Below are 24,829 nucleotides of genomic sequence, written 5' to 3'. Positions count from 1 at the left end.
AGGCCAAATTTATTAAAGCTAGACTTAATTTGCAAACAGCTTGGTCTTATTATGTCTTATTGGTCTTATTATTATCTCTATCTTTGATAAAAATAAGGGTAATTATAAGAGAGAAAAATTATGTTTCAGTAGATATTATAATACATATTTATAGATATTAAATTCTAGCTTTGTTAATTTTCTTTGTGGTATTGTTTTCTACCTGTAAACAGACTAGATCTTTTTATTTTTTAATTTAATTTTGGAATTCCATCGTAGCTCTGCAGAAGTGAATCTGGCTAATATCCATGAGGATGCAGGTTTGATACCTGACCTCACTCTGTAGGTTAAGGATCCTGAGTTGCCATAAGCTGAAGTGTAGGTCCCAGATGTGGCTTGGATCCCTCATTGCTGTAGTTGTGGTGTAGGCCGGCAGCAGCTACAACTCCAATTTGACTCCTAGCCTGGGAACCTTCAAATGATGCGGGTGTGGCCTTTAAAAAAAAAAAAAGACAAAAAAATTTAATTTAATTTTATTGGAGTATAGTTGATTTACAATATTGTTTTATTTCCGTTTCAGGTGTACAGCAAAGTGAATCAGTCATACGTATAAATATGTCCATTCTTTTTTCCCATATATATTACTACAAACTACTGAGTAGATTTTCCTGTGCTATACAATAGGTTCTCTTTAATCATCTATTTTATTTTTTATTTTTTTATTTATTTTTTGTCTTTCAGGGCTGCACCCATGGCATATGAAGGTTCCCAGGCTAGGGGTTGACCATAAGTCTACACCACAGCCACAGCAATGCCGGATCCGAGCTGAGTCTGCAGTCTACACCATAGCTCACAGCAACGCCGGATCCTTAACCCACCGAGCAAGGCCAAGGATCAAACCTGCGTCCTCATGGATACTAGTCAGATTTGTTTCTGCTGTGCCATGTTGGGAACTCCTTAATCATCTATTTTATACAGTAGCGGGTCTATATCATTCCCACCCTCCCACTTCTTCCCTCCCCCCAATGGTTTCACCTATGGAAAACATAAGATTGGTTTTGAAATCTGTGAGTTTCTTTCTGTTTTATAAATAAGTTCGTTTGCGTCTTTTTTTAAATTAGATTCCACATTTAAGTGATATGATATTTTTCTTTCTCTGTCTGATTTACTTCATTCAGTATAATTATCTCTAGGTCCATCCCGTTGCTGCAAATGGCAATATTTCAGTCTACTTAATGGCTGCATAGTATTCCATTGTATATGTACCACATCTTTTTTTTTTTTAGCACTGCACCTGAGGCATATGGTGGTCATTCCCAGGCTAGTTATAGCTGCTGGCCTACTCCACAGCCGCAGTAATGCCAAATCCAAGCCACGTCTGTGACCTACACCATAGCTCATGGCAACGTCGGATCCTTAACCCACTGATCAAGGCCAGGGGTTGAACCCACATCCTCATGGATACTAGTTGGATTCATTTCCATTGGGCCACAATGGGAACTCCTATACTTAGTTTTTTAAGGATCCTCCAGACTGTCTTCCATAGTGGTTGCACAAATTTACATTCCTACCAATAGCATAGGAGGGTTCCCTTTTCTCCATACCCTCTCCGGCATTGTTTGTAGACTTTTTTTTAATTTAGATTTTTAGGGCTGGACACATGGCATATGGTTCCTTGGCTAGGGGTCGAATTGGAGCTGCAGCTGCCGGCCTACACCACAGCCACAGCAACACCAGGTTGGAGCCACATCTGCGACCTACACCACAGCTCTCAGCAACACCAGATCTTTAGCCCATTGAGCGAGGCCAGGGATCAAACCCACATCCACGTCCATGCTAGTTGGGTTCATTTCCACTGTACCACAACAGGAACTGGTTTTCTGGGTTTTTTTTTTTTTTTTTTTGTAAGCAAGAAATAGATTAAGATAGGACTCTTGTGAGAGATGCAAGTGGGGCAGGCAAGGAGGGTCTGCCCTGAGGATTAGGTGGGTGAGCTACAGTTTTATCACCCAAGGGGAGTGTGAGTGGGAAAAGACTCCTTCTTCCTTTCTGGGAGTAGTAGCTCCTCCTTGGTATCAGTATTCAAATCAGCTGAAGGGAGGTCCTTAAATTCCTGCCCTTGGTCTGAACCTGAATGCAGGCCTCATCCCACCCCCCACCCAATAACCTGAGGCAATTCTTGTGCCTCCACTGGTAAAGCAAGCCGGCCTTGTTCTCATGGATTTCTTGAGCAATTATTAACTTAGAGTGATTTCCCAAAGTTCCCTAGGTTTCCCTCTCTGTCTGTGAACCATTATTGGGACTTCTACAGCTACCTGTGCCTGCCCCATCCCTGTCATGTCCCCTTCCAGGTGTTTGACCCCTTTGTGCTTAAAGGGGATAGTGGATGACAACCGTTCAGTAACTACTTCCTGCTGAGACAGGGCCCTGGCATAGGCCTGCCTAGAGAAGGAGTAAAACGCCTGGCTAGCTGTCCCTTTTCTGTTGGGAGGGCCTTAAGCCAGTGTTGTTCTGGTTAACATTATTTTCCCAGCCACCTTAGAGATTAAATAGTGTATGCTGAAACCAATAGCACCAGAAGGACCAGTGCTTCTACAAGCACCTTTGGGTCCAGGAGCACCAATGTTACCAGTGGGGCCAGGGGGCCCAGGTTCACCTTTAGCATCAGGTTGGCCATCAGCGCCAGGGAGTCCAGGCAGGCAGCAGGTCCGGGTTCACCTTGGGCTCCTCACTTTCCTTCTCCAGCAGGGCCAGAGGGGCCTTGAACAGCAGTGGGACTGGGCTCTCCCTTGGAGCCAGTGCCTCCTTTGCTGCTGGGAGCAGCAGGTTCACTGCACTTACCATTGGGGCCAGGGGAGCTGCTGGTGCCTGAGGTCCAGAGAGGCTCCTCAGGCTCCTTGGGGATCAGCTTCACCCTTAGCACCAATAGCACCAGGGAAGCCAGGGGAACCACTAGGGCCAGTGGGACCAGGGGGTCCAGCAGCACCAGTAGCATCATCATTTCTATAAGGACCAGGGGGTCCAGTGTGACCTTTCTCACCAGGCAGACCATGGGGGCCCATCTGACCAGGAGCTCCATTTTAACAAGGCTACCAGGCTTTCCAACTTTACCATTCTTGCCAAGGGGGTTGGGGGACCATGGGGACCCATGGGACCTACAGCTCCAGGCTCCCCGGGGGTGCCTTAGTAACCTTAGGGACCAGGTGTGCCAGAGGGGCCAGTGTCTTCTTTGGGTTTTTCGACTCCTGTGGTTTCCTGGTCGTGGATGGCACCTCATCTTTGGGGAACCCTTTCTCTATGCATGAGTTAGGGTCTTAACAGTATTCTCATCTGCCTCTGATTTTAAGGGGTACTGCTTTTTGCAGGGATATTCCTGCCCAGGTCCCAACCGGATATCTTTGGCCAAGCCTGAAACCCGGATATTCTACACTCCAGGGTCCCCTAAGGCTTCTACCTCAGCTTCAGATTCAATCAGTTCCTCTCTGTTTTCTGTTAGAACCATTTGGTGATGAGGGTGGTTCCCTTGTTTTGTGAGAAACAGAGTGACCTCCCACTAATTAATAAATCTCTTTTTATTAAAGCGATGGGACAGTCAGGCTCAAACAGAAAGGAATGTAAAAACAGCTGGCCATTGACACTGCACAAAAGGGGCTCCAGGAAAGTGTGCCCTCACCTTTTCCCTGATGGCCTATCACGTACTCTTTATGATTACCAAGGTTTCCAATCCTTTGGGTTAAGACCCAGAAGGTTGCACCAGTATCTGTAAGAAATTCTATTAAGTGGCCTGCCACACCAATAATCACCCTGGGCATTTGTTATATAGATGGTATCTCTAAGAAGAGCCACTTTTGGCCTGGGCCCCCTCGGTCTTCTGATTGCAAAAGCATCAATGGCTGAGGGGCCCCTGTAGATCTCTGTCATCTGGGGCATTCCCTCTTCCAGTGCCCTGGCTGTTTGCAGAAGGAACTTTGATCACAATCTTCTCTCTGGTGCCCCCCGCCCCCTTTTAGGGCTACATCTGCGGCATATATTGGTTCCCAGGCTAGGGGTCAGATTGGAGCTACGGCTTCCAGCCACAGCCTTAGCAACATCAGATCTGAGCCACATCTGTGACCTACACCACAGTTCACAATAACACCGGATCCTTAACCCACTGAGTGAGGCCAGGGATCAAACCCAAAACCTCATGGTTCTTAATTGGATTCGTTTCCACTGCACCATAACAGGAACTCCCTCTGGTGCCCCTTTTGTCCACACAGGATACACTGGTCCTGTCTAGGTACCCATGGGCCTAGAGATCTGCCAGGGCCGGATTGACCCAGAAAAGCCAGCCTCTGCATTGGTAGTCTCTGAGCAGACGAGGCCACTGCAATCATTTGAGCCTTTTGCATATTTCTCTGGGTGCATTCAGCCTTTTCAGCCACATCCCTATTATTGAAAACTGAATAAGCCAATTGGAGCAAATTGTTCACTGGAGTCTGAAGACCAGTGGTTACTTTCTAAAGTTTGTGCCTGATGTCTGGGGCAGACTGGGCTATGATATGCAGAGCCAAAAGGGCCTGTCCTTTGTGGGAGGAGGGATCCACGTTTGTATACTTCCTAAAAGCCTCCACTAGTCTTCCTTAGGAGAATGCAGGATTTTCATCCTGTCCCTGATGGACCTCTTTCACCTTTTCATGATTTATAGGTTTTACTGTAAGTTTCTTCATACCCTCTATTAAACAATTAATCATATGATCCCATCCATCTCTATCAATAGAATTCATCTGGTAGTTCCATTGTGGATCTGCCCCAGGAGCAGCATCATTCCCCACCTGGTGCACTGCCTGGCCCTGTCAGGCCCAGGCTGCCAGTTGGTCTGCTTGGGCTCTGGCCACCAGTATTATATGCTGCTTTTCCTCAGGGGTGCAGCAGGGGGAGAGTAAGATCTGTAAATCCCCCCAGCTGAGAACAAAAGATCTCACTTAGGTAAACCCCTTTGTAAAGCTTTCAGGATCCTCAGAAAAACTTTCCCACTTGTCGTCTGTCATACTTAGATCAGACATTGATAAAGGTCTCTAATTTTCCCCTGATTTACATCAGGAACTTCTCTTAGAGGCCAAACCATAGGGGCAGTTCGTTGGTAATTTAAACCACTGCAAGTGCTAGCCGGGCTAAGGATGGGTCCCTCAGGGCAACTCAGGATAAAAAGAAAATTTTTCTGAATTTGCAGGGGGCTCTTTTCATCCCAAGCTCTGTCAATAGCCTCCCACCTGGGGGGTGCCGCAGACCCAACTCTGAGGTGATTTCTCTAACTCCGTATTATCCAAATTCCACTCTTATGTCAAAATCCACCCTGCAATTTGGTCAAGATGTGCATTTATTATTTTAGATGTTATCCCTTCCAAGGTAGTCTCCCAACCAGATACTAGTGCCCGAGAAGTTGCCAACAGAAGGTGTCCCCAACACTGTCCACAATGGGTGGGAACTGGTCTGACTGTAAACTGGGAATAAACTATTACCACCCACAAGGGCTGGCTGCACACTGTGAATAAAGCGTTAGCACCTGCAAGGGTTGGGGCAATAAAAATTATGCCTTGGTGGTCACACAGGTCTTTCTGGGGTTAATAGTAGAGAGAAGGGAATAGAGCAGGAAAGAACATAGAAAAACTTCAGAATCGAGGAGAAGAAGGTGGAGATTAGGAGTTCTGTCCTGAATGTGCCTGAAGCTGCTGTTCTAGGACCAAGACCTAACTCTTAACATTGTCTTGCCTTATCACTGTCCCTTTGTGGTCTGACACCTGAAACTGACAGCATTAATGGCCTGAACCTAGCCAGAACCCAGATTGGGACTTGAACCTACAGTTTTTAATTAGAATCACTCACCCAATGTCTGGAGTTACTGAGGTGCAGTTTCTTAATGCCTCTGTACAGAAGGAATTCAGTGAGAGACAAAGTGATAGGCAAGAAATAGATCTATTAAGATAGGATGCTTGTGAGATGCAAGCAGGCAGGCAAGGAGGCTCTGCCAATAGGAACTCCTGTTTGTAGACTTTTTGATAATGGCCATTCTGATTGATGTGAGGTGATACCTTATTGTAGTTTTGACTTGTATTTCCCTAATGATTAGCAGTGTTGAACTTTTTCATGTGCTTTTTAACCATCTGTATAAGACATAAGACTTTGGAGTAGTGTCTTTAGATCTGCTCATGTTTTGATTGGGTTTTTTTGTTTGTTTGTTTGTTTGTTTTTATATTGAGCTGTGTCAGTTGTTTGTGTATTTTGAAGATTAATCCCTTGTTGGTTGCTTTGTTTGCAAAGATTTTCTCCTTTTCTGTGGTTTGTCTTTTCTTTCTTTTTTTTTAATGGTTTCCTTTGCTGTGCAAAAGCTTTTAAGTTTAATTAGGTCCCCTTGGTTTATTTATTTATTTTTTCCTTTTCATTATTCTAGGAGGTGGATCAACCAATATATTGCTGCGATTTATGTCAAATAATATTCTGCCTATGTTTTCTTCTAGGAGTCTTATAGTATCTGGCCTTATGTTTAGGTTGTTAATCTATTTTGAGTTTATTTTTGTATATGGTATTAGAGAACATTCTAATTTCATTCTTTTATTTTGAGTGATTGTCTTATGGCTGCACCCTCAGCATATGGAAGTTCCTAGGCTAGGTGTCTAATTGGAGCTGTAGCTGCCTAGCTCCTGCACAGCCAGCTATAGCAATGCCAGATCTGAGCTGCATTTGCGACCTATAGAGCAGCTCACAGTAACGCTGGATCCTTAACCCACTGAGTGAGACCAGGGATTGAAACCATGTCCTTGTGTATACTAGTTGGGTTCATTACCACTGAGCCACAACAGGAACTCCTAATTTCATTCTTTTACATGTAACTGTCCAGCTCTTCCAGCACCATTTATTGAAGATACTGTCTTCCCTCCATTGTATGTTCTTGACTCCTTTGTCATAGATTAGTTGACCATAGGTGCTTGGGTTTAATTCTGGGCTTTCTATCATGTTCCATTAATTTGTATTTCCGTTTTTTGTTCAAGTACCATACTGTTTTGATGACTGTAGCTTTGTAGTATAGACTTAAGTGAAGGAGCCTGATTCCTTTGGTTCCGTTTTTCTTTTTCAATATTGCTTTGGCTGTTTGGGGTCTTTTGTGTTTCCATGCAAATTTTAAAATATTTTGTTCTAGTTCTGTGAAGAATGTACACTGGTAGATTGATAGGAATCTCATTGATTTGGCATATTGTCTTGGGTAGTATCGTCATTTTGACAATATTGATTCTTCTCATCCAAGAACATGATATATCTTTCCATCTGTGTTACTTTTTATTTCCTTCATCAGCAGCTTATATTTTTCAGAGTACAGGTCTTTCGTCTCTTTAGGTAGTTTTATTCTTAGGTATTCTTTTTGATATGATGGTAAATGGGATTGTTTCCCTAATTTCTCTTTCCGAGCTTTTATTGTTAGTTATATATACAATAGATTTCTGCATATTAATTTTGTGTCCTGAAACTTTACTAAATTCATTGATGAGCTCTTATAGTTTTCTGGTAGCATCTCTAGGATTCTTGATGTATTGTATCATGTCATCTGCAAACAGTGATTGTTTTACTTTTTCTTTTACAATTTGGATTCCTTTTACCTTTTTCCCTTCTCTTATTGCTGTGGGTAGGACTTCCAAAACTATGTTGAATAACAGTGGTTAGAGTGGAAAGCCTTGTCTTGTTCCCTATCTTAGAGGAAATGCTTTTCAGTTTTTCACTATTGTGAATGACGTTAGCTGTGGGTTTGTCACATATGCCTTTTATTATGTTGAGGTTTTTTGCCCACTTTCTGGAGAGTTTTTATCAGAAATGGGTGTTGGATTTTGTCAAAAGCTTTTTTGGCATTTATTGAGATGTTCGTATGGTTTTTATTCTTCATGTGGTGTATCACATTTACTGATTGTGAAGGTGTTGAAGAGTCCTTGTATCCCTGGTATAAATCCCACTTGATCATGGTGTATGATCCTTTTACTATATTGTTGGATTTGGTTTGCTGATATTTTGTTGAGGATTTTTGCATCTATATTCATCAGTGATAATGGCCTGTAATTTTTTTTTTTTTAGTGATTTTTTTTTTTTTTTTTCTGGTTTTGGTGTCAGGGTGATGGTGGCCTCATAGAAGGAGCTTGGGAGTATCCTTGCTCTGCAATTTTTTTGGAAGAGTTTAAACTGACTAGACCTTAAATTCTAGTTTCCTCCAATATCTGATAACAACGTTCTAAACTAAAGTTTCCATTTATCTTCCCCCTTCAGGCTTAAAAATCACTGAGGCCTAACTCTACACTTTTTCTGAAGCCATGTAAACTAAGGTTGGACCACTTGATTTAAACTTCAGAGAAAACGCCACAACAGCTTACATGTGGATAATCTTCATGCCTGTTGTTATGTGACCACTTGGAAAGGACAAGAGAGACATTCAAATTATAAACCAGGGGAGTTCCCGTTTTTGGCACAGCAGAAACGAATCTGACTAGGGGCCATGAGGTTGCAGGTTTAATCCCTGGCTTCACTCAGTGGGTTAAGGATCCGGCGTTGCCAGGAGCTGTGGTGTAGGTCGCAGATGTGGCTCGGATCCTGTGTTGCTGTGGTTCTGGCATAGGCTGGTAGCTACAGCTCTGATTAGACCCCTAGCCTGGGAACCTCCTTATGCTGTGGGTGTAGCCCTGAAAAGACAAAAAAGATTAAAAAAAAAAAAAAAAAAGGGATATCTACCAGATTACCACTGCTTGACCACATTCCATCTAAAGATGGTTTGAACCTTCAATCTAGAAATTTTCTGGAATGGCTATCCTTAGAACTCAGAAACTGGTTTATATTAATCATTAATCATTAACCATCATTTTTCTTTTGTTTCCATGGAAATGCCTCTTATCAAATACATGATTGCTTGTGCAATTATAGGCCTAAATTTGGGACCTGGCACCTGCATCACTGCCTCCTGAAATAAGTTTAACTGATCTGACTTATTTTCATAAACTAATTTAATGAGATATGGAACAATCTGTGAATCAGCCACAAAACCATTCTGCTCTCTATGGTCATCAATTCAGCTTTTAATTATGAAACTTCCAAGGATGTTTCAGAGGAAGAGATGGATAGGGATTAGGAAAGGCCACTTGGGTGTATGGATTATTTAGAATTAAAGTTACTTGAGAAACAGCCTGTGCAAGAAGGACACTCTGACCCTCCCCTGTCCCCTTAAAAGCAGGAAATAAATCTCCCACATGAAAAGTACCCTCCCTGAACCAGGAGGTAGAGAGACATTCTTGTCACCAGAGATGGGAATTCAGGGCCAAGAAGGCTTGTAAACAAACAGCTTAGTTTCTTCACTACTTAGTACTTAAACCTAAGTTTCTGTGTCTTCTTTACAGATTTACTGTTTCTTGTATAAAAGTTATATAAACAGACTGCTTTGGTCACTTCTTGGGTCTCTTAGCTATGAATCTCATGAAGTTAAATGTGTTTTTCCCTTCCTGTTAATCTGCATTGTGTCAATTGAATCATTAGACCAGCCAAAACATCTAAGAGGAGTAGGGGGAAAATTTCCCCTCACCAACATAGGGAAAGGTATTGATGTTTTGAAATATTGGCTTGCCTGAAGAAACTAAATGAGCTGCTTGGAGTTCCCACTGTGGCTCAGTGGGTTAAACACCTGACATAGTCTCTGTGACGATGTAAGTTCGATCCCTGGCCATTCTCAGTGGGCTAAGGACTTGGCATTGCTAGGAACTGTGCATAGTTTGCAGATGCAGCAGATCTGGTATTGCTGTGGCTGTGACTATGGCATAGGCCATCAGCTACAGCTCCGATTCAACCCCTAGCCTAGAAACTTCCACATGCTGCAGGTGTGGGCGTGAAAAAATGAGCTGAAAACAAAAACAAAAACAAAAAATGAGCTGCTGGGCTGCATAGGTCCATGAAGTGGTCCCTGAGCTTAGAGCAAGGCTCATGAAGACCTAAAGGACTGGCTAAGGAGGATGGTTTCTGTATTCTCTGGATCCAGCCCCAAGTGCCTCCTTCTAGCACCAGCAATGACCACCACCACCCCCACTGCCCCCAAGCAGACTGTTGGGGGTTGATTATTCATATTTCATCTTATTTGAGACACCATCAGCTGTAAATGGTACCATCATTTTATGTATGCCTAAGTAAGATAAAAGTTCTACTTCGCATAAGAGTTGGGACACCAGAGGTAAAGAAATTTTCCTGGGAGTTCCCATTGCAGCTCAGCAGGTTGAAAACCAGACAAAGTGTCCATGAGGATGCGAGTTCCATCCCTGGCCTCACTCAGTGGGTTAAGGATCTGGTGTTGCCAAGGTCACAGATATGACTTGGATCTGGTATTGCTGTGGCTGTGGTGAAGGCTGGCAGCTACAGCTCTGATTTCACCCCTAGCCTGGGAACTTCTGTTTGCTAAAGGTGCAGCCCTACCTTTGAAATAAACAGAGAGAGAGAGAGAGAGAGAGAGAGAGAGAGAGAGAGAGAGAGAGAGAGAGAGAGAGAAAGAAAGAAAGAAAGAAAGAAAGAAAGAAAGAAAGAAAGAAAGAAAGAAAGAGGAAGAAAGAAAGAGAAAGAAAGAAAGAAAAATTTTCCTAAAGAAGAGACTGGCTGGAAATGCGCATGCCTTAATTTTGGCACTGTGCACAGAAAGGTAAAACAATTCTCTCCCGAGAATTTGAACTGCAGGCCAGTCCTCATGCAGGTTTGAATTCTCACTGTCAGTATGATCTTAAAAGGTCATGCAGAAAATTAACTGAAGGTGGTCTCGGGTCGGGAGTGCCCCCGAAGTGACTGCCAAATGCACCTTCTCTCCCTGAGAGCTGGGCTTCATTCCCAGCTGACAGCTATCGTACATCACCAATTTGAAGAAGCATCTTGATTTCATGATGAAAAATGTGAAGTGTGTTCCTCAGAATTAATAATATATATGAACATGAAACAGATGTGCTCTTGGCTGCGTTGGTGATCAACGCACCTGGCTTTTCCTGGAACCTTCCTGGTTTTAGCGCTCAGAGCCACACTTCCATTGAAATCTCAGTGCTCTTCTGGGGTCATTTCCTAGTCTCGGGGGCCTTGTTTGCTACCATGAGTTCCTGCCCAGAGGGAGGCTAATTGCACAGGTTGTGATACCTGAATCATTTGCTTTCTGCCCATAGGCCAGCCAGCACCTAAGACTTGAGGTCTAAAGGGGAGACAAGAGAATTTGGAAATCTAAAGAACTGAGGCCATGCTCTGAGAATACTAGGCCTGGCCTGGTGTCAGGCTCTCTTGAGGTTTTTTTTTTTTTTTTTTTTTTTTAGTTTTTAAAAGTTTTTAATGATTTCTATTTTTTGTTACAGCTGGTTTACATCTCTTGAATTCCTATGCATTGAAAACTTGTAATCAAATCTCCCTTTTATTTACTTACTTTGTCGAGGTTACCGTGGAGTTCAGTACATCTTTGGCTCTTCTGGCTTAAGGGACCCTGACTGAGGCACAGAGGCTGTCCCACCAGGCATTTCAAAGTCTACACATCTGGCCTAAGGGCTGCCAGGAGGGGGACCAGCAACACCTGTCAGCAGGCCTGAGTGCCCAGGGGACGGGTGCTCCTCAGGCTCAGGTGTATAAATGAAGCCCAAGTAACACTATCTCCATCCAACGTAATTAGCAGAATGACGTGAATCATTTCCTAAACAAAGGCCAAGAGAATAGTTTAACAGTCTGTTTTATTTGTGTACGAAACAACTGTACTTGGAATTGTGTTTGTCTCCAAGTTCCTTTTCACATGTTTTCCATTTTCTTCTCCCCACTACTGCATCAGTAGACTTCTCCAGGGAGGAATTAGGTCTCCTTTCTCATCCTCGCCCCTCACAGGACCTGGCAGAGGTGCCTATTCTCCTATAAGTGCCTCAACCACGGGGGGCAGGTCTTTGTGGATTGCTCACACTGAGCCCGATCTTGGCCCCTAATAGGTTTTCAGTGAGTGGGTGTTGAACTGAGATGAGATTTCCACTCAACAGTAAATTCCTGGGCTAAGGATGGAGTTCACCCATTCATTCAGGAGTTCCCCTCGTGACTCAGCAGGTTAAGGACCTGTATTGTCTCTGTGAGTATGTGCGTTTGAGCTGTGAGCTGTGGTGTAGGTCGCAAATGTGGCTCAGATCAGCTGCTGTAGCTCCTATTCCACCCCTAGCCTGGGAACCTCCATATGCCACAGGTATGGCCTTAAGGAGCAAAAAATAAATAAAAAACAAAACAAAAACAAAACCAAGCTGGACTCTGTGGGGCTCCTGGGTACAAATCCTTTCCTTGGCTTCATTTTCTCATTTACAGCCTTTATTCAGATCTTCTCAAATACCAAAGAACAGATTCAAACAGTTAAAATCAGGGAAGTGAGGAAATGACTAGAGCAATCAAGAAATAGTAGCGCAGTTATTAAAGCAGGATCTGGTTCCTGTTCAAGGGATATGCTAACAATATCTTTTGAGTTCCAAGGCCCCACCCAGGTGGAGGATAGCAACTTCAGGTTGAGTGTAGATTCCTGGAACACTGCCTCACGCTAACCAATCTGAAGAAAGTCACACGCCCTGCAGCCCCACCTGAAATTTTGCCTATAAAATCCCATCCCTGAAAGCCATCAGGACGTTTGGGGCTTTTGAGCACGAGCCACCCGTTCTTGCTTGGCCCTGCTCCAGACTCTGACATTTCAGTTTGTTTGGCCTCACTGTGTGTTGGGCATAGGAACATGTGTCAGGTAACACCGGGAGTGTAGGAGGATTCCAGTTTCTCCACAGCCTTGCCAACACTTGTTTTTTTATTACAGCTGTCTTAGTGGACCTGAAGTTGGATCTCACTGTGGCTTTGATTGGTATTTCGCTGATGACTTATGATATTAAGCATCTTTTCACTTGCCTATTTAAAAACTTATTGTAGATTTATTTATTTATTTATCTTTTTAGGGCCACACGCTAGGTGTATGGAAATTGCCAGGCTAGGGGTTGTATTATTGCCTACACCACAGCCATAGCAATGCCAGCTCTGAGCTGCTTCTGTGGCCTACACTGCTGCGCATGGCAACTGAGCAGGACCAGGGGTCGAACTGGCATCCTCATGGATGCTATTCAGGTGGGTTACCACTGAGCCATTGAAATAGAATTTTAACTAAAGAACAACCCCCCCACCCCACCCCACCCCCACCCCCGGCTAAGAAGGCAGCTGCAAGCCTTTCCAGCTTTGCTCATCACTATACCACCCTTCTTGTAATAATGTAACAACTGAGTGCCCTGTGTCCAAGCCAGCAGCCCTGCTAATCATGTACCCAGCATTACTTATCAGTTCCGCTTCTGTAACCTTGCTTGCTCAGTTTCTTAAGGAGGAACACTTTCTGCTTGGGAATGGAGGGAGGTCCGGGATGCTTACATGGGAAAATCAAGACCTTGTAGTGTATAAAAGTTACTGAGAACAAAGACCTGGTGCTCAGACTCTGGAGGTGACTCCTCTGAGCCCACACCGGTGCTGAATAAACTTTGCTTTTCCATATCTCCGAGTGCTGTTTGTCTCCTTCCATTGCCACGGTTTTTGCGGTTTCCGCAACACCATAACGGAAATTCCCTTTATTGTACTTTTAAATTGCATATAAAAGTGAGTGAGGTCCAGTATTAGGATAATTATCTCTGTTAAACTTTTACTTAGTAAAAACACTTTTTCTCATCCTTTTGTTTTCAATCTTTCTTAATCACTTCATCATTAGGTTCTCTTTGTGATCTAATATTGAAAGTTTCTTTGAACAGGTGAGTTTGGTCTTGTTGCACTTACGGATGTGACAGTTATGTTTGGGTCTATTTGAAAGTGCACACCTGGTCCCAGATTGGAACTCAAACCCAATCATACCTCAGATGTGATTTGAATCCAGACAAAACTCAAATTGAGACTTGAACCCACAGATTGGGACTCAAACTCAGTATCTTTTAATTAAATCACTCACCTGGTTCAGGACTTACTAAAGCTCAAGTTCTTTATGTCTCAGAATGGAAGATATTAGTGAGAGGCAAAGTGACAGGCAAAATGTGATTTTATTACTATAGGACACTGTGAGGGGTACAGGTGGGCAGGCAAGGGGGCTCGACTCCAAGAGTTAAGCGAGTTTACTGAGAGAGATACACACACCACAGACAGAATGTGGGCCATCTCAGAAGGTGAGAGGCCCTGAAATATGGGGTGGTTAGTTTTTATGAGCAGCATAAACTCATAGGGTAACAAGTAGGATTATTTCAGCCACTTTGGAGAAGGGGTGGAGATTCTCAGGAATTGGGCCCCCACCCACTTTTTGGCCTTTCGTGGTCAGCCTGGGAACTGTGTGGCACCTGTGGGTGTGTCATCTAATTGTTACTATATTACAACGAGCATAAAATGAGGCTCAAGGTTTACTGGAAGTTAAATCTTCTGCCAATATTGGTTCTAACAAGTTTATGTTGTATCCTCAACAGCTATGTCATTCTTTCTCCCCCCACCCATTTTTTTTTGTCTTTTTGCCTTTTCTAGGGCCACTCCCAAGGCACATGGAGGTTCCCAGGCTAGGGGTCTAATCGGAGGTGTAGCCACCAGCTTACGACAGAGCCACAGCAACTCGGGATCCGAGCTGCCTCTGTGACCTACACCACAGCTCACGGCAACACCGGATCCTTAACCCGCTAAGCGAGGCCGGGGATTGAACCCGCAACCTCATGGTTCCTAGTAGGACTCATTAGCCACTGTGCCACAACGGGAACTCCTCCCTCCTTTTTTATGGCCAAATTTGTGGCATATGGAAGTTCTGATCTAGGGGTCAAATTAGAGTTGGAGCTGCCAGCCTACGCCACAGCCAAGGCAATGTCAGATCCTTAATCCACCTAGCAAGGCCAGGAATCGAGGCTGCATCCTCGTGGATACTATGCTGTGTTCTTAACCTGTTGAGCCACAACAGGAACTCTGCAGTGTCATTATTTCTTCTTCTTCTTTTTCTTTTTAGGGCCATACCTGCAGCAGATGGGGGTTCCCAGGCTAGAGGTCGAATCAGAGCTATAGCTGTGGGCCTATACCATAGCTCATGGCAACTGGATCCTTAACCCACTGAGTGAACCCAGGGATCGAACTCACAACCTCATGGTCCCTAGTTGGATTTATTTCCACTGCACCATGATGGGAACTCCTGCTATGTCATTTTTTTTTTAATGTTATTTTTTTTAAAGGTTGTTCCCTACCCCCTTCCCTCCTGTCTCCTATTAGTTTTGTCTTATTATTGTGTTTGTACTTTCAGTGATAATTTGGAAGGTTTGTGTTTCTTATCTAGTAGTTACCTTTAGGGCCTTGTTAAACAAATAATTTTCAGAAAAAAGCAAGAGCATGACTGTCACGTGAATGGATGCAAGAATGAACACCTTAAAGATTTTATTTTACCCTTTAATTAGCAAGGGAATCAGACAGATGTTACAACTGGTTCAGAGGAAAAGTCCAAGGAATACAAATACAAATGAAATAAGGGGTTGAATTACAAATGGAGACAAAACTGTTTTTCCCCCTGAGTTAAGGAAGTCGAAGAAAACTACCAGACAATACAGATTTGCATACTTCTCATTTACCTACAGTTACAAAGAGGTGTAAAATGGCTCAAAGACAATGAACAGTGCTAGAACTGGACAGTCTGGAGGGTGTGATGCACAGTTTAATATCGAAAGGCAAAACTTCCTCTTCTTTAGTGTTTCTTTTTTTTTTTTTTTCGGTCGTGCCTGTAGCATATGGAAGGTCCCAGGCCAGGGATCAGACCTTCACCACAGTTGCAGTCTGAACCACAGCAGTGACAATGCCAGATCCTTCACTCACTGAGCCACTAGGGAACTCCCTCTTATTCTAATCTTAATGTTGTATGATGACCCCCTCCCTTTTTAAGTTTTATTGAAGTACAGTTGATGATAGTTATGTGATAACCCTTGATCCTCTATTTCTTTAGATATTTTTACCATTTCACCCCCCAAAACATGAGATATCTATTCATTTATTTGTGTCTTCTTCAATTTCCTTCACAAATATCTTAAGCATTTCAGTGTATAATTCTCTCAACTCTTTGGTTAAATTTATTCCTACTTCATTGTTTTTGCTGCTGATGTAAATAAGATTGTTTCCTTGATTTCTCTTTCAGGTAGTTTGTTAGTGAATAGAAAGGCATTTGATTTCTGCATGTCAATTTTTTTTTTTTTTTAGGGCCATACTTGTGGTATATGGAGGTTTCCAGGCTAGGGGTCGAATCAGAGCTGTAGCTACTGGCCTACACCACAGCCACAGCAATGCCAGATCTGAGCCACATCTATGACCTACACCACAGCTCAGGGCAACATTGCATCCTTAACCCACTGAGCGAGGCCAGGAGTTAAACCTGCATCCTCATGGATGCTAGTCAGATTCATTTCTGCTGACCCACAACAGGAACTCCTACTTGTTGATTTTTTTATCCTGCAAGTTTACTGAACTCATTTATTAGTGCTAACAGTTTTTTTTGGTGGAGTCTTTAGGGTTTTCTATATATAAGATTATGTCATATATGTTGAGAGATAATTTTACTTCCTAATTTAGTTTGAATGCATTTTATTTCTTTTCCTTGCCTCATTGCTCCGGCTGTGGCATTCAGTACTATGTTGAATTGAAGTTCTATCAATTTTCTTTATAAGGTGAGCAGGTCATCCTGGCTGTAGAGCTGAGGGCCCCATGTCCTATGAAACTCCTCAGTCTCTGGAAAACCAGGACAGTTGGTCACCCTAATTTTCTTTTATAAGCAATGATGAAATTATTATATTTCCTCTTCCTTCCACTTCCTTTCTCAGGAAGCTCTTTATGTAACAGTGGTACACAACCTTGGCTGCACTTAAAGCTTAAAAATCTTGATGCCTGTGCTCCACCCCAATGGATCCTGATTTCATTGATTTGGGCATTTGGAATGTGTAAAAGCTACTCAGATAATTCTAATGTTCAACCATTGGTATGTAAAGATATGGAACTATCTCTAAGTTACGTTGAATGCATAACACTGTGCATAATATGCTGCCACTGTGTAGAAGATCGAAAAACAAGAAAATATTTGTGTATTTGGTCATGTATATGTAAACTATCTTTGGAAGGACATAGAATGATCTGTTAACACTGGTTACCGCCAGGGAAGTGTACTGGGGATAGAGAATGAGGCTTTTTACTGTGTACTTTTTTGACCTTGTGAATCTATTACCCTTTTTTTTTTTGTCTTTTTGTCATTTCTTGGGCCGCTTCTGCAGCATATGGAGGTTCCCAGGCTAGGGGTCTAATTGGAGCTGTAGCCACTGGCCTACACCAGAGCCACAGCAACACGGGATCCGAGCCGCGTCTGCTACCTACACCACAGCTCACGGCAACACCGGATCCTTAACCCACTGAGCAAGGCCAGGGAATGAACCCGCAACCTCATGGTTCCTAGTTGGATTTGTTAACCACTGAGCCACGATGGGAACTCCCTCTATTACCTATTTTTAAAAGCTGTTTTAGGGAGTTCCTGTTGTGGCTCAGTGGGTTATGAACCCAACTAGTATCCATAGGACTCAGGTTCGATCCCTGGTCCTGCTCAGTGGGTTAAGGATCCAGCATTGTCCTGAGCTGTGATGTAGGTTGCAGATGTGGCTTGGATCCTGCATTCCTGTGGCTGTGGTGTAGGCCAACAGCTGCAGCTCTGATTCAGCCCCTAGCCTGGGATCTTCATATGCCACAGGGCAGCCCTAAAAAAAAAAAAAAAAAAAAAAAAAAAACTATTTAAAAACTCTACCCCTTTAGTCTGGAAAAAACAACATTCACTGTCCTAATAAAGTAGGTATATAATTGAATAGGCAGTATAATCTTTTTTTAAAGCCCTCAAACCACAAATTTAACAATCACAGCAGCAGTAGCTATGCATAAAAAAAGATTTTTCTGAATAAGGACATTTAAAATATATTAAGTTCAAAATTGTATTAATGTAATATATATGTATTTTGTTTGTTTATTTTGTTTTGTTTTGTTTTATCTTTTTAGGGCTGCATCCACAGCATATGGAGGTTCCCAGGCTAGGGGTGGAATTGGAGCTGCAGCTGCTGGCCTATGCCACAGCCACAGCAATGCCAGATCCAAGCCGCATTTGTGACCTATACTACAGCTCACGGCAACAGTGGATCCTTAACCCACTGAGCAAGGCCAGGGATCAAACCTGGGTCCTCATGGATGCCAGTCAGATTTGTTTCCACTAAGCCACTACGGGAACTCCATGTATGAATGTAATATATTACATTACAAAATTAAAAATGGATAAATAGGAGTTCCTGATCTGGCGCAATGGGATTTGCAGCATCTTGGGAACACTAGGATGCAAATTTGATCCTGGGAACTCCATATGCTGCAGGGCACCCCCCCAAAAATGAAGAAAATATATAAATACATGAATATATATAAATAAATGTATATATATGTATATGCTGTGTATACATACAACAAAAGGAAATTAGTGGTGGAATTGTTGCTCTTTTGTTCCTAAGGATTTAAAAAATATAAATATGTTTATTATTTTTATAATAAAAATTAAAAAATAGAAAGAAACCTAATAATCTTGTTTTTATCTAAAGGCAGAGCTTTTGCTCCCCTGGAAGGAGTCTGCTTTGCCTTGCTAATGTGGTGACTTTTTCTTCTCTTTCTTCCTGTGCCATGTGGGAGCCTCTCTTCTCGCCCAGGAAAAAGCCCAGCCACTGAGGTTTACAATCAGCCCAGCGGTTTCATGGCAATGGCTGGAGGAGGCCCACCACTGGAGCCAGGCAGCTGCCAGCGGATGCCCAGACAGACTTTCCTGAGTGCTTCCCACATGACAGATGCAGTGCTAGGCTGCATGGGGGGGGCAGGCAAATGATCAGGAGACAGGACTCTGCCAACAAGGCCTTGCCTGTCTGAGGTGGCAGCAGAGACAAACACAGAAGCAAGTCTGTTCTAATATTTATGGGCCAGCATGAGAGTATCAATAGAGGCCCACATCCCATATGTCTAAATATTTAAAAGCTGTAACTCCAGCTAACAAAATGTTGACTAAAATATCATCTATTTTCCTCCCTTAATGAGATAACTTTAAGGGACCAGAGAAGGTCAGATTTGAATGTAGAACTCTCTCTGCGGTTCTTGGAAGTCTGTGCCTGAATCAGGCTGTGGCAGCTTCTAAGATGGGCCCAGTGATCCCCACCTCTTGGTATTTATTCTCTTGAGTAATCCCCTCCTCTTGAGTGGGAATGCAACCCATGACTTGCTCCTAACCAACACACTGTGTGAAATGGGACGGGATCTCACATTTATAGTTAGGTTCCATAAAAGAGTGATTTCGCTCACATCTATAGTTGGGTTCCATAAAATAGTGATGTCTCTCATGCCAGCAGACTCCCTTCCCTTCCTGTTTTTTTTCAGGGCCGCACCTGAGGCACACGGAGGTTCCCAGGCTAAGGGTCAAATCCGAGCTACAGCTGCTGGCCTATACCACAGCCACAGCAATGCCGGATCTGAGCCGAGTCTGCAACCTACACCACATCTCACAGCAATGCCGGATCCCTAACCCACTGAGCAAGGCCAGGGATTGAACCCTCAACCTCATGGTTCCTAGTCTGATTCATTTCTGCTGCGCCACGACAGGAACGCCTTCCTTTTCTGGTTTTGATGAAGCAAGTTGCCATTTTGGAGAGGCCTGTGTGACAGGTTGATGAGGGTGGCCTCTGGCCAACAGCCAGCAAGGAATGGAGGGCTGCAGTCCCAAGACCCTGGAGGAGCTAAAATTCTGCCAATAGTTACATGAGCTTAGAAGCAGCTCCTACCCCAATCAAGCCTTCAGGTGAGACCTCAGCCCTGGAAAACATGTTATGAGAGACCCTAAAACAGAGGACCAAGCCAAGCCCTGCCTGGATTCCTAGTTCACAGAAACTGAGATGATGACGTATATGTTATGTCACTGAATTTGCAGTAATTTGTTAGACAACAATAGGAAATGAATATAATGGCTCTGCTGGAAGGGTTGACCTTCTGTCATGTCCCCCAGTTAGTTACTCATTTTCTCTTGCACTCCCTCGTCCTCTTGAATCTTGAAGGGCCCCATGTTCATCTTTATAGATACCTGGGCTTTTATGTCAGTTCTTCCACCCCTGCTTCCTACTCCTAGATACCCTTCAGGCCTGGAGGGGGCCACATCTCAGCTGTGCCTTTGAAAGGGTGGGCCAGGGGACAACTGCAGGGCCAATTGTGTGAGGAATTCCAGGGTCCTAGGTACTCAGAACATTCTAAAAAAGGGGAGTCAGGTCCTTGACCCCCTCACCCTCCACTCCCACCCTACGGGAAAGCTAGGGCATGGCTAGAGAAGGGGCAGAGCAAGGCCCTCTAAAGCACAGGGCCAAGGCCAGGGGCCCTTCTTGTCCACACCGAGGCCAGCACTGTTTTCATGAGGGCAATCTTCAAAGGGAGCTGGGGGTTGAGCTGGACTGGAGAGGTGGGAGGGCTTAGAGAGCCAGGAATGGGAAGGCCTCCAGCCAGGCAGCCAGAACCAAGTTGTAGGTTCCCAACAATGTGGCTACTTTTTTTTTTCTTTAATCCTTTTAGGGCCACACCTGTGGCATATGGAAATTCCCAGCCTGGGGGCGGGGGGGGGGGGGGGAATCGAATCAGAGCCACAGCTGCTGGCCTTCCAAGATTATGGCAATGACAGATCCTTAACCCACTGAGCAAGGCCAGAGATTGAACCCACATCCTCTTGGATACTAGTCGGGTTCTTAACCTGCTGAGCCACAATGGGAACTCCCCCAACAATGTAGTTTCTGCAGGGCAAAGTGGTGAGGAGTTTGGGCTATGGAGTCCGAATGCCTCTGTTAAAATCCTGCCTCTTCCCAGATCCTATGACTTTAGTGAAATTACCAAACTCTCTGAGTACCAGTTTCCTCATCTGTAAAATGGGGATAATAACAGTTCTTGCTCCCTAGGTTTTTGGAGAGGATCGATGCATGTAAAATACCTGGGAAGTGCCTCATGAATATTGGCTTTTACTAAGGAAACTGAGGCTCAAACAGATAAAGGGTGAGGTTTCTGCTCCCAGGTGCTACTTGCCCTGCCCCATAGATTGGAACAAGAAATGAGGAGCGGTTTATTCAGTTGCTAAAATACTCATTTGCTCAACAAGCATTAGTGGAAACTTTCAGAGCCCCATCCTACCTCCAGCCCTCCTTCCTCAAATACTGCCAGAGCTACCATGAGGCCTGGGGAAGGCGGACCGAGTAAGGAGAGCTGGGTACTGTGTGCCGTCAGGCAAGGCACCCAGTCTCTCTGCTGCTTCCTCCGTGAAGCAGAGCAGTTACAGGTGTCCCTCCACGTGTGGACCCCAGGCTTGCAGCCTCAGCATCACCTAGAGCCTGCTGGAAGGGCAGCCTCTCAGCCCCACCCCAGACCTGCTGAGTCAGAGTCCCTGGAGCTGGGGGGCTGAGAACTTGCCTTTCTAACACATTCTCTAGGGGATTTTCCACTCACTGAAGTGTGAGGATCACTGGGGTGGCCTGAGAGAGGTCTTCACAGACCTGGATCCACAGACCCTCTCAGGTGCGGATGCAGCAAACCTATGGGTTAGAGTAGCTCAACTTTCATGGGCACCTGTGGGGTCCTGAGGAATCAGATGTTCTGCTTCTACCTATTAGCATTTAGAAACTGCGTGTTAGGGTCTGAATGTGTGTGTCTCCTCAAATCTGTGTGTTGAAATCCTAATCACCAAAGTGATGGTATTAGGAGGCGGGGCTATGGACAGGTGCTTAAATCTTGAGAGTGGAGCCCTCAGGAGCCGGATTAGTGGTTTAAATGAAAGGCTCTTGAGGGCTCCGTGCCTCCTTCACCTGGAGAGGATGCAAAGAGAAGTGGGCAACCCTCACTGACCGAGCCGGCATCCTGATCTTGGACCCGCAGCCTCCAGAACTGTGAGATATAAATTCCTATTGTGGTCTCCCAGTGTGTGCTGTTTTGTTGTAGCAGCCAGAATGGGCTAAGATCCTGCTGGGCTGGGGGCAAGGCCGGCTCAGGGTGGAATGAAATTTGCAGGACCTTTGTTCAAAACACAGGAGGAAAGCCTTTTTCTTACCTCTGTGGTCTCCCTCTCCTCCCATCTTGTGTTTTAAAATTTGCTATTTAATGTCACGCCCTTTGAGGCAAGGGATACTCTCGGAGTGAGTACAGACCCTCACCCCACCCTCCCTGAGCTTGTGCCCAGGCCTCTGCTGAGGGCCCTGCAGCCAAGAGAGGGAGACCTCTGAGCTCTGGCTGGAGCTCCAGTGATTGCAGCTGGACGAAAGCAGTATGGTCAAGCAGCCACCAGGTCCTTGGGGTGATTAATGAATGCATTTGGAAATTTCCTCCTGCTTTGGCCCCAGCCGGCACCTGAATTGTGGTCGATGCAGCAGTACATTTCTGTATAATCTCTTTTGACAGCTGGGAGGAGGGCGAACCCACAAGACTAACCCAATTACAGTAAAAGAGAGCTCTGGCTGCTCTCTGCTGACAAGGGGAATGCAAGGGCATCCCAATTCAGGGATCTAATGCTTCAGGACCAACGAGCTGCCGGCACAGAAAGTACTTGCCTGTCCAGCTCCCTGGCATATTTTTACCTCGTGACAAATGGTGGCTGTCACTGCTGGGCTGTGTCAGGCAGTGTGATGTGGCAGGAGCCCAGGGGATTGGGCTCCCCGCACCCCCAGAGCCAGGCCTTCAAGGCCTCAGCCTGGGAAGAGATGTATGGTGATGAGAGCTCTGATCAGGGACTCAGCAAAGCTGGGTTCTCTTCCGATTCTCTGTCTAACGGGGTGGCCTTGCTTGGGTGGGCATTCAGCCTGCCCCAGCCTCAGTCTCCCCATCTTTAACATTTCATATGATTCATATGATTAAGGATTAAGAGCGATTTCAGCCTGCGAAGTTAGTTTTACAGGAGAAGCATGAAGAATGTAGTGCAGGATGGAGTTCTCGTCATGGCACAGCAGAAACAAATCCGACTAGGAACCATGAGGTTGCAGGTTCACTCCCTGGCCTCCTTCAGTGGGTTATGGATCCGATGTTGACATGAGCTGTGGTATAGACCGGCAGCTGCAGCTCTGATTTGACCCCTAGCACGGGAATCTCCATATGCCACAGGTGCGGCCCTAAAAACAAACAAACAAACAAAAAGAGTGAAGGAGTTCCTGCCATGCTGCAGTGGGTTAAGAATCTTGCTGCAGTGACCTAGGCCACTGCAGAGATGCAGGTTCTATTCCCACCCAGTACAGCGGGTCAAAGGACCCAGTGTTACTGTAACTGCAGCTTGGATATACATCAGAAGGTGAGTTGGTTACCTCACAAAAATGTCATTAAAGCATTTGATGCTCCTTTTGTAGACAATGGGGGACCATTGGAGGCATCTAAAGAGGAAAGGGTTATGTTCAGAGCTGAACTTGGCATTCTAACTTCATCTTTCTAAGTCCCAGAAGAACTGAGGATAAAAGAAGCCCCTTAAGGGGCTTCACACACACATCTTTGTCCTTAGAGGACAGCACTGCTGCCTTCCTAATTCACACTCCCACCAGTGGGCTCAGAGTTCTTATTTCCTCTTAATCTCACTATCACTTGGCATTGTCAGACCTCTGCATTTTTGCCAACCAAACAGGTGTGAATTGACATTTCACTGTAATTTTTTTTTTTTTTTTGGCTTTTTAGGGCTGCACTTGAGGCATATGGAGGTTCCCAGGCTAGGGGTCTAAATGGAGCTACAGCTGCTGGCCTACACCACAGCCACAGCCACACCAGATCTGAGCCGTGTCTGCAACCTACACCACAGCTCACAGCAACACCAGATCCTTAACCCACTGAGTGAGGCCAGGGATTGAACCTGCAACCTCATGGTTCATAGTCCTATTTGTTGCCACTGTACCACGGTGGGAACTCCGACATTTGACTGTAATTTTATTTATTTTTAAAAATTTATTTTATCAGGTATAGTTGATTTACAACATTGCGTTGATTTCTATTATACAGCAATGACTGTAATTTTAATTTGCATTTCCCTGGTTAGTGGTGTGGTTGAACATCGCTTTGTATATTTATTGGCTAGTTATGTTCCCTCTTCTATGAGTTTGCCATTCAGTCTTTGCCTAGGTTTTTCTTTTGTTCTTAAAAAAAAAAAAAAAAAAACCTTCCCCACCCCTCATCCTGTAGATTGTGGTTACTAATCTTTTGTCAGTTACATGCAGGGCAATTGTATTTTCCCAGTTTTGTAATTGGTCTTTTAACTTTCTTAATGGTGACTTTAGAAAAGCAATCAGATAACATAGTTGAATCTATCAGTACTTTTACTTACGATTTTTTCTTCTATAACTTCAAGTCATTCTTGCGCTCAAATCATAAAGCTCAAATCATAAAGCATTCTTGCGCTCAAATCATAAAGCTGTGTTTGATTTCTCCCATGTGGTCTAAAGTTTTTCATGTTTTCTTTTTCATCTCTAGGCCTTTGCACACTGAATTGATGTTTTTGTGTGTAGTGTAGGATGAAGAAGGATCAAATTGGCTCCAATTTTATCTTGTTTGCATGGGTCTCCGGTTGTCCCGGCACCACATAGTGAGTGGTTCCCAGGTTCAGCTCTGGTGCCCAGGGCCTGGGAGTGCGTGAGATGAGAGGTGCCCACTGGGGGAGGGGGGGGGGGCTGAGGGTCTGCCGCAGAAAGGGGGTGCTTTCTTTACTGTTGCACCTTGACTTTGTTTGCCTCATCCTATTCCAGCCCTGAGATCGCTCTCCGCT

General features: G+C 44.4%; 1 protein-coding gene across 4 annotated transcripts in view; it reads left to right on the top strand.

The window, feature by feature from the left end:
* LOC106508312 (BTB/POZ domain-containing protein KCTD18-like) overlaps positions 1–24,829 on the top strand; it is a 233,359-nt gene that overhangs the window by 35,729 nt on the left and 172,801 nt on the right. The window contains exon 1 of one of the 4 annotated variants that reach the window (XM_085019142.1): positions 21,932–21,989. The exons of 2 other annotated variants lie outside the window; for them this stretch is intronic. The gene's annotated coding sequence lies outside the window, so the exon portion shown is untranslated. Of the gene's footprint in view, positions 1–21,931; positions 23,378–24,829 lie in introns of those variants that run through there. One more of the 4 variants, XM_085019138.1, reaches the window with a different exon arrangement.

Source organism: Sus scrofa, chromosome 3 (genome assembly GCF_054392235.1).
Source record: "Sus scrofa isolate SSC_HxYL_T2T_F1_AM1 chromosome 3, Sscrofa_HxYL_maternal_Yorkshire_Landrace_v2.0, whole genome shotgun sequence".
NCBI classification, from domain to species: Eukaryota; Metazoa; Chordata; class Mammalia; order Artiodactyla; family Suidae; genus Sus; species Sus scrofa.
The sequence above is the reverse complement of the archived record's forward strand: the minus strand, read 5'-3'. Positions and strand labels throughout refer to the sequence as shown.